The sequence below is a fragment of the Vulpes lagopus genome, chromosome 4 (genome assembly GCF_018345385.1).
Source record: "Vulpes lagopus strain Blue_001 chromosome 4, ASM1834538v1, whole genome shotgun sequence".
In the NCBI taxonomy this organism is placed as follows: domain Eukaryota; kingdom Metazoa; phylum Chordata; class Mammalia; order Carnivora; family Canidae; genus Vulpes; species Vulpes lagopus.
The window spans coordinates 95,997,624-96,012,954 of record NC_054827.1 but is presented as its reverse complement, the minus strand read 5'-3'; positions in this window follow the sequence as shown (position 1 = coordinate 96,012,954).

The window sequence follows — 15,331 nt, the reverse complement described above, 5'->3', positions numbered from 1 at the left end:
AGATAAAGAGTCATGTGCTTCACTAACTGAGCCAGCCAAACACTGCTCTTCACATTCCTTAGTAAGTTCTTCTTAAACATCTTAACATCTTCCACATCTGTAGCACTGTCTGGATCTAAATCTTGCCAATTCACTGGCATGTGCATGTGATTTTCTTAGCCTTATGATGGTAATAGAGAAAAAAGGTGTGGGAACTTGGGCAAGTCACTTAAGTTACCAGTGTATCAGTTTCTTTACTCTTTCCAGAGAATGTACTAGAAAAAGAAGTTCAAAGAAACATGTTTGGAGTACTTGAAGGGAAGCCCACAGGTTAACCAGTTCTTTCAGTTCCCCCACTCTTTGTCTTTCTCTCCTATCCAGTAGTGTTCTGGAGCTGGTGTTGGTGTGGGAGCTAGAGAACAGTGATATTTATGCTGGCTGAATCGTGGGTGTTATGGTTTCTTCACTCAATTCCAAGGTGTGGAGGACTTTCCCCCACATCATCAAGGGACTCTTGGACACCAGTTGGGTGACCTGTAATTCAACTCCATTCTGACACCATCTACCCAAAGATAGCATCAGATTCCACAGGCCAAGGATTCAAACTCACAAGACTGTCCTCCAATTCATATGCCAGTTGTTAACTCCAGATTGTTATCTGTGCTTCTGACTAACTGGCTATACATCAAAGATCCCTATGACCTCCTCCTGGGTTGGATTAATTTGCTAGATTAATTCACAGGACTCAAGAAACCAGTTTATTCACTAGACTGCCAGCTTATTACCAAGAATATAAAGAATAGGAATCAGCAGCCAGATGAAAAGATATGTAGGGTGAGGTTCCAAACAAAGGAACTTGTTTACCCTTGGGGTTTGTACACAGCACAATGGCACACAGAAACATTGTTTCAACAACCTGGAAACTCTCCTAAACCTATCCTTATGGGATTTTATGGAGGCTTTATTACATAGGAGCAATTGATTAAATATTGGCCACTGGAAATTGATTCTATCTTCAGCCTGTCTCCCCTCCCCAATATTAGGGAGATGGGATTGAAAATTCCAACCTCCTAATCACATGGTCCTCCTGGCAACCAAACCAGACCCCATCTGGCCTGGTCTTCCAATGTATCTCATTAATATTAGCAAAAGGTACTTTATCAACCTCATCAAAGGAAATTCCAAAAATTTCAGAAGCTCTATGCCAGAAAGGGGGATGAAGACCAAATATATATTTCTTATTTTAAATCACAATATCACAGGCAGCCAGTTCCCCAGAGGTAAGGCTCTCACCTTTGGGGCTGGAGCTCTATATTCTGTGAGCCAGGAGCCAGCCCTGCTAGCAAGTTTCTCTTTTCTTTTTCTTTTCTTTTCTTTTCTTTTCTTTTCTTTTCTTTTCTTTTCTCTTCTCTTCTCTTCTCTTCTCTTCTCTTCTCTTCTCTTCTCTTCTCTTCTCTTCTCTTCTCTTCTCTTCTCTTCTTTTTCATTCATGAGAGACACAGAGGGAGGCAGAGACACAGGCAGAGGGAGAAGCAAGCTCCATGCAGGAAGCCCCACGTGGGACTCGATCCTGGGATTTCAGGACCACACCCTGGGCTGAAGGCAGGCGCTAAACTGCTGAGCCACCCAGGGATCCCCAGAGCCACCCAGGGATCCCCCTTCTAGCAAGTTTCAATCATTATAGCACTCTCCCCAGCCCATCTGTTAGCACGACAGAGCCACTGCTTCTATTACTTAGTTTTGCCTAGTGACACCCCTCTCCTGAACATATTATGCTTAGTCCCTGTCTTATTAGCAAAGATGTCACATATATCAAATGATTTCTAGTTTATTTCAGTTTTATTCTTTTTTAAAAATATATTTCCCAACAGTGAGAATCATTGATTCTATAGTGGTAATTGAAAATTCACTTTTTGCCAGCTTATTTGTGGAATTGTTGGTAAAATATCAATGGCTCTTGTTAGGAGCTTATTTGGAAAAGAAAGAAAGTAATCAGACAACCTGCTGTCCATGACAAGACAATGAGCAAAGTACAGTGTTTGGGACCCTGATAGAGGGTAGTCAGGTAGGGATTCTTAAGGAAGACAATGATTGGGTTAGGACTCTAGGGTATGGAAAGGTTTGGGTTTAATGGAAGTTCACAAATCAGGAAATTAAACATTTGGAGATACTGCCAAAAAGGGGAATGATCTGCCTCACAAACATAGAGATAGAAGGGAGAGGCAGGATATGGGGTTTAATGGTTTTAGAGGCCCCAAAGAATGGAGGGCACATGGCATATACTGAAAGATTTTCACTGGGATAGTCCTCTGGTAAGATATGGAGAAGTCTGTAGGAAAACTGTAAAAATAAATAATGGAATCCTAGACACACATCTGGAGCTGATTTAAATTGTATCAATTTATACCATTGGCCAGTAAACTACAATCTATCGCCAAATCTAGACTGTTACCTGTATCTATATGGCATGTAGCTAGAAGTGATTTTTATGTTTCCAAGTAGTTGGGAAAAAAATCTTTAAAAATATGATTTAAGGGCATTTGAGTGGCTCAGTTGGTGGAGTATCTGCCTTCAATTTAGGTCATAATCCCGGGGTCCTGGGATTGAACCTCCTGTCAGGCTCCTTGCTCAGTGGGGAGACCGTTTCTCCCTCTTCCTCTGCACCTCCCCCTGCTTGTGCTCTCTCTTGTTCACTCTCAACTGAATAAATAAAATCTCTTAATAAATATGATTTCTTCAAATTTCAGTGTCCATAAGTAGAATTTTATTGGAGTACAATTAAATCCATTTATTTACACACTGTCTATGGCTCTTTTGCACTGTATAGCAGCAAAGTGGTTGCAACAGAGACCTATGTCTCTTAATGCCTAAAATATTTACTCTCTGACTCTTTACAGAAAAGAGTTTCTGACCTCTGATTTATACAATTAAGCTCTTATTGAATGCTCATGTGAGGGGCAGGCATTCAGTTACTTGTGTGTATGTTTAGAGGATCACCAGTTAGGAGGATAAGACCCCTTTTCAAGATTACATTCTAGTGGAAGATAGATTTTGTTTAATTGGGGAGTTTTATTTGAAATCCAGGTAGAAGTACTGGCATAGAGAATGTGCTTTGTGTTAAGATGTCTCTACCTCCAATAGCTTCCTTAGAGGCTTCCTTAAGTTCGTAACTATCCAAACTGAAACAAGGATGGAAAGAAAGAGGTTCTAGGCTAGAAGCAAGAGTCTGACCTGAGATTTAGATAAGACAGAACCATGGAGGAATGGGGAGTGTTATGAGGACTGTACTGGAAAGAGAGGAATCATAAAAGGTTTCAAGGGGAGTGACACATGCCAAGTCATTTGGATTGGAGATTGTGTTGCTCTAAATATGTCATCTCTAGCACATGTTGCCTGTTTGGAACAAATGCAATCAAGGGAAATTTCTAACAAGAGATCTCTCAAACCATTGGAATCTGAAAAGTTGCCCTCAAATAAGCTTAAGTATAAGAAGGTCCTTCTTGCTTTTGCGAAAAGTGAACTATAGGTCAGTTCATTCTTTACATTATTTATATTATTTCTCCATTTTTGCACCCTTCCTGCTCTATGAGTATCCTGTAGATTGTTATGTAGGAAAAGATGTTAGAGTCCAAAACCAATGGCCAAGAAAAAATTCTTGAGACATCTTTGGTGCAAAAAGGTGGTTTTATTTAAGCATAGGGACAGGACCTATGGGCAGAAATAGCTGCACTGTGGTTGTAAGGAGTGGCCCATTATATAGTTTCAAGTTGGGAGGGGTTTCTGCATAGTGTAAGTCTCTAAGGAATTTGGAAGCAAGGTTCCCAGGACCTTGAGGAGGCTAGCTATTGTTGGGAAAAGGTCATTTATAACTGTCTAATAAAACCTTAGTCATGAGATCCTTTAGGTCATATGCTTGGGGCATGATTGCCAACACATATCTTGGGGAGTAAAGGAAATTGGTAGAGAAATTTTTATAAGTTAAGATAGACTTACAGGGTCCTGGGGATCAGGATAAGATTATCTGTTGACCTAAACAAAGTATTAACATCAGGGCAGTTGAGTCCCTAGAGAAATGTCACTCTGCCTGTTTCTTTCTTTCTTTTTTTTTTTCTTTTCATTTTATTTACTTATTCATGTGAGAGACAGAGAGGCAGAGACATAGGCAGAGGGAGAAGCAGGCTCCCTGAGGGGAGCCCAATGTGGAACTTGATTCCAGGACACCGGGATCATGACCTAAGCCAAAGGTAGATGCTCAATTGCTGCTGAGCCACTCAGGCATCCCACTCTGCCTATTTCAAGGACTTGTCAATGGACAGTAGGTGGCGAGGAAATTTAGTAATCTTTCATCTGCCTTTGTTTCCCACATCAAATTAATAATGAGTGTAACAATGAGTCTCCTGCTAAAAAGTATACTTACCTATATTCCTTGATTTTTTCTTAAAATTTGTCTCTAAGAATCAAGGTTGCTTGACATACCCTTTGACATCAAGAGTTGGGAGACCGGGGTGCCTGAGTGGTTCAGTTGATTAGGTGTCCAACTCTTGATTTCAGCTCAGGTCATGATCTCAGAGTTGTGAGATCAAGCTCCATATTGGGTGTGGAGACTGCTTAAGATTCTCTTTCTCCATGTGCTTGGGTGACTCAGTCAGTTAAATGTCTGCCTTCGGCCCATGTCGTGATCCTGGGGTCCTGGGATCGAGTCCCACCTTAGACTTCCTGCAGGGAGTCTGCTTCTCCTTCTGCCTATGTCTCTGCCTCTCTCTCTCTCTGTCTCTCATGAATGAATGAATGAATGAATGAATGAATAAACAAACAAACTCTTTAAAGAAAAGAGTTGAGAGGCCAAGTTTGATGCCATATTTTCAGGGAGCCCAGATTCCTGAAATTATCAGATTCCTGACCCAGGAATGGTGAGGGGGTTGGGAACCAGAATCTCAGTGGGAGGAGACTCAGATTTAGGCATAGCATAGGTATGGATCAATGGACTAGTGATGGTTGAGGCCAGGGGAGTGAGAACCCAAAAAAACACTTATTTTGAATAACATAATTAGTTGTTGATAAAAAATAAATGTTTTACCAGTACCTTTTAATAAAGTAATTAGTGAAAACCAAGACTATTTCCCTGGAAATGTATAATATACTGACATTTTTTAGTACTTTAAAATTTGCATCTGGACTTGATTTTCATGAATCTAATAATTTGCTCCTTTGTCATAAGGCTTTGCATTATCTTTGTGTGTGTGTGGTCAAATGCATATTACATAAAATTTATCATCTTAACCATTTTTAAGTGTAAACTCAGTGGCATTTGGTGTGTCACATTGCTCAACTATCATCAACCATGCATCTCCAGAACTCTTCTCATCTTGCCAAACTGAAACTCTCTAAGTAACAATTCCCATTCTTCTCTATCCTCAGCCCTTGGCAATGAGTATTCTATTTTCTGTCTCTGTGAATTTGACTAGTCGAGATACTTCCTTAAGTGGAATCCTAAAGCATTTGTTCTTTGCTCTTTGGCATATTTCACTGGCATAATATCTTCAAAGTTCATCCATGTTACAGCAGGTGTCAGACTTTTCTTCCTTTCTAAAACTGAATAATATTCTGTTGCTTGTATATGCAACATATACATGCCACATATGCTAATTATGTTTTTTTTGTTTGTTTTTTTTTGAAACACTGTTTCCTGTAGCAGATGTACCATTTTACATTTCTAAAGGCAAAGCACAAGGGTTCTAGTTTCCCTATATCCTTGGCGATACTTGTTATTCTGTTTTTGTTGTTGCTGTTTAATAGCCACTATAATGGGTATAAAGTGGTAACTCGTTGAATTCTGATTTTTACTGAATGGTTTCTCTTTTTTGGAGAAATTCTTATTCCAGTCCTTTGCACATTTTCTTTCTTCCTTCCTTTCTCTCTCTTTATTTCTTTCTTTCCTTTTTTAAGATTTTATTTATTTGAGAGAGAGAAAGTGCGTGCACAAGTAGGGGGAGTATTAGGCAGTGGGAAAAGCAAACTCCCTGCTGAGCAGGGAGCCCAACACAGAACTCAATCCCAGGACCCAGGGATCATGACCTGAACTGAAGATAGAGGCTTAACTATCTGAGCAACCCATGCATCACTGCCCATTTCTTAATCAGGTTGTTTTGTTGTTGAGTTATAGGAATTCTTATATATTGTGGATATTAACCACTTATCAGATATGATTTACAAAGATTTTCTCCCATTCTGCAAATTGCTTTCATCACACTGCTATTACACAGAAGTTTTAAATCTTGGTATACTCCATTTGATCTATTTTTTGTTTATTTCCTCTGCTTTTGGTGTCATATCAAAGAAATCATTGCCAAATCTAATGTCTTGAAGCATTTATGAGATTTTTAAAAAAGATTTTATTTATATACTTCAGAGAGAGAGGGAGGGAGAGAGAAAGAGAGTATAGCTGGGGCAGAGGGAAAGGGAGAAGCAGGCTCCCCATGGAGCAGGGAGCCCATTGCAGGACAGGATCCCAGGACCCTGGGATCATGACCTGAGCTGATGGCAGACACCTAACTGACTGAGTCACCTAGATGTCCCTCTCTATGAGATTTATAATTTTAGCTCTCAGGTTTAGGTCTTTGATCCAAATTCATTGTTTTGCCTGTGGATATTCAATTTTTCCAGTACTGTGTATTGAACAGACTGTCCTATCCCCAGATGAATGGTCTTTGTACTCTTGTTAAGATCATTTTACTACAAGCAAAAGTTTATTTCTGGACTCTTCCATTGGTCTATGTGTTTTGCATGTTTTAAAAGAATATTTCTTAGGCTTTACATTTCAAAATTAGGGCACCAGGGTGGCTCAGTTGCTTAAGCATCTGCCTTCAGCTCAGGCCATGATCCCAGGGTCCTAGAATCAAGCTCCACATTGGGCTCCCTGCTGAGCAGGGAGCCAGCTTTTCCTTCTCCCTCTGCCCCCACCCCCTGCTTGTGCTCTCTCATGCTCTCTCTGAAATTAATAAATAAAATATTTTAAAAAAATCAAAATTAGCATTTCTAGTAGAGCTTGTAAGAATAAATACAATGAGGAGGATTTTATTTTATTTTTATATTTTTTCTCTCTATTTTTTTTTATTGAAGTTTGATTTGCCAACATATAGTATAACACCCATTGCTAATCCCGTCAAGTGCCCTCCCCAGTGCCCATCACACTATTCTGATTAGGAGTCCCTGACAACTTTTGTGACGTAGGCCATGTGACCAGGATACAGATCAGCAAAACCTTTTCTCTAAAGGGCCAGTTTAATAGGGAGAGAGAGATTTATTTTAATAAATGGACTCATGTGATTATGAAGGCTGGCAGGCCCAAAATTTACAAAGTAGGCTAGGAGGTTGGAGATCTGGTAAAGGGTGGATGTTGAAGCTTGAGTCCAAAGTCAGTCATACCCACTTGGGACCCCTGTTTGTTTTCTCTTAAGACCTTCAGTTGAGGGGCACCTGGGTGGCTCAGTCAGTGAGGTGTCTGACTCTTGATTTCAGCCCAGGTCATGATCTCAGGGTCATGGGACTGAGACCCATATTGGCATCTGTTTGATATTCTCTCTATCCCTCTCTTTCTCTTTTTCTGCCTCTCCCCATGCTGGCACACATTCTTCTCTCTCTCTCAAAAACAAAAAAAAAAGGACCTTCAATTGAATAAGGATCACCTACATTATGTAATGTTTTATTCTAAGTCTACATTTAAATATATATTTTAATTTAAATATATTTAAATATATTTTTTAAAGATTTTATTTATTTATTCATGAGAGACACAGAGAGAGGGAGAGAGGCAGAGACACAGGCAGAGGGAGAATTTTTTAAAGATTTTATTTATTTATTCATGAGAGAGACAGAGAGAAGGAGAGAGGCAGAGACACAGGCAGAGGGAGAACCAGGTTCCATGCAGGGAGCCCAACATGGGACTCCATCCCAGGTCTCCAGGATCATGCCCTGGGCTGAAAGTGGTGCTAAACCGCTGAGCCATCCAGGCTGCCCTAAATCTACATATTTAAATATTAATCCTATTTAAAAGTATATTCACAAAAATATACAGGTTGACATTTGACCAAATATCTAGGTATAATGGCTTACTCAATTTGACACATAATATTACCATTACAGTCATTTAGTAAATATTTTTGTTTTGTGTACCCTCTGGTTTCCACCATGTAGGGGAGGAAAAGTTTCCTCAAGTGTCTTAGGGCCTCTGTCTGGGTCTGAAAATTAATATGTTTATTTTATTTTATTAATTTTATCTATCTATCTATCTATCTATCTATCTATCTATCATCATATATCTATCTAATGTAAGTTTAAGTTTTGTGTGACCCAGAAGCCTTCATTTTTAAGGAAATGAAGACCCAAAGAAACAGATGATATTTTTTTTTTGCCAGATCTGATGAAAGGTGGGGGAGTCATGGAAGAATATGATAGGTCAGAGAACAAGAGGTTAGTGTGGGGGGAAATTGAGCAAGATCTGTTTATTTATTTTTATTTATTTTTTTATTTTTTGATCTGTTTGTTTAGATTCTTGGCATTCCTTTCTCTTTGGAAAAAGGATATACCTTCACTCTAGGTATAGAGAGGGCCCCGTTCACTTGAGGATTTTGTGTCCTATTTCAGAGGAGAAGGGTTGGGGAGGAGATCAAAGTGAATTTTTTTTTTCTGAGAGAGAAAGGATGGTGAGTTGAAGAGGGAGATGAGAGAAATCTTAAACAGGTTACCTGCCCAGTGCAGAACTTAATGCAGGGCTACATCTCACAACCCTGAGATCATGACCTGAGCCGAAATCAAAAGGGGCACTTAACCAACTAAGCTATCCAGATGCCCCCAAAGTGAATATTTTTTCTTCTGCAATTTCCTCAAACTCTGTCAGCTTAAAATATTCAATATGCCAAGGTGCCATATTCATGGGTAGTATGGCCTGAACCCCATCAGTTGTAACTATTCAATTGTGAAGTTGTAGCCACAGATAAATATATAAACAAATGGATATGGCTGTGTGAGATAATAGAAAAAAAATACATCAAGTATACTTCAACAAAAGAAATATACACAATACACACATTCATGGCACAGAGTTCCTAAAACCCTTGTAATTTTTTTTGGTTGATAAGGACGCTAAGGGCAACTCTTTTTTCGATATTTGGTCTTTGACCCCATCCCTGACACAGAGCTCCTAAAACCCTTGCAAATTCCTGACTGATAAGAATCCTAGCAACATTTTTTTGTTCTAATGAGGCAATTCTGGGTGGGCTTCTTTCTGGATGGTTCCTGGATTTCTAGCCAACAGAAAGATGAAGTCATGATTGGGAGCTTAGAATTTTTTTAGCCCCAACCCCTACTTCTGTAGAGAGGGGGAGAGGGGCTAGAAATGGAGCTAATCATTGATCATGTCTCCCTAATGAAGTCTCCACAAAAATTCCCAACGGACAGTACTCACCTTCCAGGTTGGTGGAAACATCCATGTGCCTAGAAGATGATACACCCCAGCTCCATGGACAAATGCTCCTGCTCTTAGAAACCTCCTAGACTTAGGACTATGTATCTCCTCATATGGTTGTTCATGTGTATCCTTTTATCATATCCTTAATTAAACTGGTCAACGTAAGTACAATTGAGCTTTGAACAATGTGGGGATTAGGGGGCCCAACTCCCACATAGTTTAAAATTCATGCATAATTTTGACTCCACCCCAAAATTAACTACTAATAGCCTACTATTGACCAGAAGCCTTACTGATAACAAATAGTTGATTATCACCTATTTTATATGTCATGTATTATATACTATATATTTACAACAATACTTTTTCTTTTTTTTTTTTTCAGTATTTCTGGGCTATGTGATGTACCTGAAAGATTTTTCAGATTGTCACAAATCTCTAAAAATGTTTCTAATTTATTTACTGAAAAAGACCCATATATAAAGTATACCCATGCAGTTTCAACTTGTGTTGTTTAAGGGGGAACTGTAAACGTTTTCCTGAGTTTTGTGAGCCACTCTAGCACATTAATTAAACTAAAAGGCCCAGAAGGTCATGGAAACCTCTGATTTGTAGCCACACCAGACAAAAGTTGCAGGTGACCTCTGGACCCACTACTTGTAATTGGCATCTGAAGTAGGTGGGAGCAATCTTCTGTAGGATCTGTCAGTCTCCACATAAGACAGTATCAGAGTTGAGTTCAATTGTACAACACCCTGCTGGTGTCATAGAGAATCATTTGATGTGGAGAAAACCCCACAAATTCAGTGACAGAAGTATCAGTAGTGAAGTATTCTATGTGAATGTGATAGTAGTGTGAGAATAAGGGAGAAACACATAAAGTGGAGAACTGAATTTTTCCCAATCAGGAAGGAAAGACTGGGTTTTTCTATACACCTGTGTTCTAATTATATTTCATTTATGGATACTGAAATTTGAACTTTATATGATTTTCATGTGCCACAAAATTGCCCTTCTTTTGTTTGATTCCCTCCCAACTACTTACAAAATGGACAGGCAGTAGGTAAGATTTGGTGTCCTTTGTTGACACACAAGTAGTGTGTTCTTGCCCAAAGCCTGGATACGGTGAGGATGTGTGCAAGAGCTGCGGCTGGAAGAGTATCATTTTTTTGTTGTTGTTGTTACTTGTGACCTGCTGGAGTATTATCAAGGGGAGTAGGTACTTCCTTTCCCTGCTCAGCCTCTTCTGGAGCTGATTTTGGGATTTTCAAGAATGCTGTTCCTAAGATTGGGGGAAGGGAGCCTACAACAAAAATATATCCTGGTCAGTTTCCTGTGAATAGATTGTGCCTGTAGGGAAAGGCTGCCACCCAGTGCCTTGAGCAAAGAATTTGTAGGGGTTGTCTTGGGCTTTTGTGTTGAAAGTGTGTGTTCTGTTTTGTCTTCCACCCAGCTTTCTGCTTGGGCTTTAACTTTGTGGAATAAAAATTATAATGAGAGTCACTGCCTACAATACTCACTGTAGCATAGAATAGTGGTTAAGAGCAGAGGCAAAGTAAGCAGAGTGCTAGGCTTGAATCTGAGTTCAACTACTTGTGAACTGTGTGACTTTGAGTGTGGTTCTGGACATTTTTGGGCCTCAGTCCTAATGTGCAAAAGGGATGGAAATAGGAAACAATTCATATGGTTGTCATTTGGGTTAGGTAAAGTACCTGCAAAATTACTAGATAACATAGTGAGTAATTACTAGATAACAATTTGTAAAATAAATGAATAATGAAAAATAGCTGCTCACATAGAATGCAGATTTTAAACCATTGTAGTCTTTATAGTTTTATTGCCTTGAATTTCTGCTTCTGAATTTTAAATTTTATTATAAAAAGGACTTTAGTCTCTTTGCAGTATCATTTCAAATATTGTTCATATTCCGCAAATGTTTAAAATACGAAGTCGTTTTACCTGTATCTCAAATTGTTTGCATCTCATTTTTTTAATTTTAACTTTTGTAATTGTTTTAGTTCTGATACATTGGAATAAAAATTTCAAAAAAGTTGTTTTAGTGGATATGACTTTTATTTTCATCCAACAAAAATGTATTTAAAAAAGACAAAAATCATATTTTAAATATTCCTCCATAAAAGTCCTTCTAATGGCAGAAAAGATAGACTAGAGATTGTCTAGTGGTCCCACAAACAAAATTTCATAATATCTTGTTTTATACTTAAAGATTTTATACCTTGTTCTGTAATATAGTTCTGTTTATTTTATTTTAAAGTATATTTTTACCCCCTACAAAGGGCTTTTATCGAAGTAGCAGGACATCTTATTTTCAAACCTGAGTAAGATTTTTATACTTGCCTCAAATTCAGGAAATACAAAACAGTTCATATGAGTCAAAATCATCACAATCTATCACTCACTTGTCTATAACAATTTATTAATGTAATAATATACATTTTCAACATATAATTGCACAATATTACAAACTCAACATAGAAATCTACTTTCAAAACAAACTTTTTCTTTGCTCCTTCCTGTCCTCAAATTTTTCCCCTATGATTGACTGAGTTACTTCAAAAACATCAAGTTTGTATATTTGAACTTATCACTGTTTATTTGGATTATTTCAAAAAGCAAGAAAATTCAAAATAATGCTGTTGGGATTTACCCATTCATTAGTTGATAGACATTTGAGTTATTTTCTCTATTATAGTAAAACTGCTATGAAAATTCAGATTCAAATTTTTGCATAGATGTGTATTTTCATTTCTTTTGGGTTATATACTTAAGAGTAGAGTTGTGGGTCATAGGAAAAATTTATGGTTAAATTTTTAGGTATTCCTAAACTTTTTTCTAAAGGGGCTTCACTAATTTACATTCCTTTCAGCAAAATATGAAGGTTCTCCATACACTTGTTATTGTCTTTTAGATTATAGCCCTCCTACTGAGTGTGAAGTGGCACCTCATTGAGCTAATCTTTTGCATTTCCCTAATGACTAATAATGGTGAACATTTTTTTCATGTGCAGATTGGCCATTTGTTAATTGTTTTGGGGTGAATTATTTATTCAAATGTTTTGAAGTTAAATTTTTTATCCTTTTATTGTTGAGTAGTAAGACTTCCTTTATATGATATTTGCAAATATTTTCTACCATTCTGCTGGTTGTCATTTTATTTTCTTAATAGTGTCTTTCTAAAAACAAATTTTTATGTAATTGTGATGAAGTCCACTTAATTTTTTTGGTTGCTTATTCATTAGGTATCCTATCAAAGAAAACATTGCTTACTTAAGTCAAGGTCACACAGATTTACACTTGTGTTTTCATCTAAGAGTTTTATATTTTAAAGTCTTACATTGTCTTTAATCCATTTTGATTTAATTTTTGTATATTATGTAGGAGTTCTGATCACTTTTTCAGATTCCTTAGCTTCATTATATAGAGAATCTTTTTTTTTTTTTTTTTGAGAATAGTTTTATTCCAGATTTGTTGTTCCTTAAGCTCATACATTTGAGTGTATGACTGGGGGATAGGTCTAGACTTTGGAAAAAAATGGAATTTTTGGGAGATGTATGACTTGGGGATAGGTCTAGACTTTGGAAAAAAATTGAATTTTTGGGAGATGTATCTGAGTCTAGCCACATAGTCCTTATAGCAAAGCTTATTGGTAAAGTCTCTCTCTCTCTCTCTCTCTTACTCTTTGTATATTTACTTCCAAATTGCAGAGCATGCTCAATCAGGTTTATAAAGTGATATAAATTAAACTCTTTAAATACATGAGTGATCCAATATGGCAGCTCTCTTTGGATTGTGTGTAAGGCTCAGGGAGCTTATACTTTCTTTGGCATGTAGAACTAGATTCTTAGGGTGTTTGAACATCTAGAAAATTATGAGAGTGGATAGAGTTATCAGAAAGAGCAGACTGGAAAGGAATTGGAAGATGGATCGATAAACTAGGCAATCAAGTACATCAGAGTTGAGAAGTATAATTTTGTTATGTCTTTTAATTCTAAAAGTAATTAATGATCACTATAAAAAGTGTAAACAGTAAAAACATAAAAAACCAAATATCCAAATTTTTATAGCCAGCAGGACATGACTACTGAACATATGTTACCACAATAAGAAAATGACATTATGAAAAATCTGAGGTGGGGCAGCCCTGGTGGCTCAGCAGTTTAGTGCTGCCTTCAGCCCTCAGGTGGAGACCTGGGATTGAGTCCCACGTCAGACTCCCTGCATGGAATGGAGCCGGGTTCTCCCTCCGCCTGTGTCTGTGCCTCTCTCTCTCTCTCCCCCCCCCTGTGTCTCTCATGAATAAATAAATAAAATCTTAAAAAAAAATCTGAGGAAATATGAATAAGGTACAGATTTTAATTAACAATTACATATATGTGTATATATATGTGCATATATACACATATATATGCAATAAATAAATATGTGTATATATTACATATATTACACACTCAGTAGGAAGGCTATAATCTAAAAGACATGTATTACATATACATATATATATATATATACACACACACATACACACCCAATTTTCATTTCCTAGTGAAAGTTACCACTATAATATTTGGGGCAATTTGAAGAGCTAATAACACTTTCACAGAGTTTAGTCTGAACCAAGCCCTGTTCTATATATACATATTAACTTATTTAGCTGTCAAATCCTTATATAAGTACAATTCCTCCATATTTTACAAATTAAAAAAAAGGCACAGAAAGATAAATTGCCTAAAGTAACATTGCTGTCAAGTTTCAAAAGTATAATTTGAATCAAATGAATCTGAGTCCAAGGTGGTTTTCATCACTAACTGTAGTGGTGTGTGTTCTTTCATACATGTTTTCAATATGCATGTAAACCTATATTTACATAAAATATCCACATAGTATTAATTTTATATAATATATTCCTTTTTGCTCTTCTGATCAGAGTTGACTTTCTATGGGTAGGGGAGTAAATAGTGAATAGTCAATACTACTTTTGGGGAAGTATGTTATGAACTCCTTATGTTACTTCACAAGAATGTGTAAAAAATGAACTGTTAGTCAATTTTGTAAATCAAAATCTGCTTATTTTAATTTTTTTTATTTAAACAAATTTTTAAAAAAGATTTTATTTATTCATGAGAGACACAGAGAGAGACAGAGACACAGGCAGAGGGAGAAGCAGGCTCCCTGCCAGGAGCCCAATGCAGGACTCCATCCCATAACCAGGATCACACCTTGAGCCAAAGTCGGATGCTCAACTGTTGAGCCACCCAGGCATCTCTCAAAATCTGTTTAATATTGATAGTTTCAAATGATTCATTCTTTATATGAGCCATATTTATATATATCAGCCTATTATTTATGTATATGTAAACATTTATTTTTATATATCTATAAGATAGATGCATCTTTCATGAGGCACATTAGTTTCCAATATTTTATTATGATAGATGTCTGCATTAATATGTCTCTTCACACTTGTTTGTATAGTATGGCTGAACAAAGCACTAGCTCAGGAGGATGGGGAGGGGATTTTAGCCATTTAATCATCATTAGCCCACCCTCACCCTGAGTTCTTTGACATGGAGAATTGTGAAAATAACAATGCTATGTAAAATTCTATGCAACTATAGCTCCAGGATTACTTCCTTAGCTTTTACTTCCTAGCATTTTCTTTTTCCATGTTACACATAGGTAATAGATTTTGGAGTTACTAAAGTGTCCCTTAAATCTGTAGATGCTGTTATATGAAAAAAACAAAATCATTGTATCTACTTATTCATCCCTGTTGTATGAAACTGCCATTTCCCCCACTCTAGCTATCACTGATTATAAGTAAAAATTTCAACGTACCGATGTAAAAGGTTTTATGTAGGAATCCAAG